This window comes from Alosa pseudoharengus, unplaced genomic scaffold (assembly GCF_046254945.1).
Source record: "Alosa pseudoharengus isolate Yale_2024_CS ecotype anadromous, Long Island Sound unplaced genomic scaffold, YU_APseudo_1.1 YU_APseudo_1.1_scf_6, whole genome shotgun sequence".
In the NCBI taxonomy this organism is placed as follows: Eukaryota; Metazoa; Chordata; class Actinopteri; order Clupeiformes; family Clupeidae; genus Alosa; species Alosa pseudoharengus.
The window spans coordinates 39,223,558-39,224,224 of record NW_027468848.1 but is presented as its reverse complement, the minus strand read 5'-3'; positions in this window follow the sequence as shown (position 1 = coordinate 39,224,224).

Genomic DNA, 667 nt, shown 5'->3' with positions numbered 1-667 from the left:
CAGGCATACATTTTCAAATATATTTTTGTGGAAAATGGAGGGTTTTAGGCAAAAATTCCTGTTAAACTTACTGCCCCATATCACCTGATGCTGATTTTGGCCACAGATTTTTGTGAACATTTAATTCTTTCCCAGTTTGGACACACGGAATGGAAAGTAAAAGAGAAGTTAAATTTAACACTTCTAAGGCTCATTCCATGTCAAATCATCTGGTGCCTATCATATTACAGCTCACATCGACGTATAAAAAATATGCCAACCTTTTCACATAGTCTGACCACAGTCTAATATTTCTCTTGGCTTATCATTGTAGCAAACATTTGGCTTTGTCATTTCTAATCTTTCAGTTACAAAGTTTGACCCTTAGACATCCTTTTAAATGACTTCCCGTTTTAGTTACTGTTCCATACAGTAGGTTCATGAGACTATCTTTAGATTATCTTCAGCTCACATATCTTTCTATGTTAGCATTTAAAGCCAATACTGATCATTTTGAAAAATCAGTGTAAACAGTCGAAGGTTTTCATTTGATATCAAATACTAATTAGTATCAACCAATTATTGATACTATTTTAAATTATGTCACCTGCTTCCTCTCTCCTTTCATACAAATGAATGAGTGTGAACAACCTCCTTGGTGGATATAATAAAGCAGACTTCACAGAAC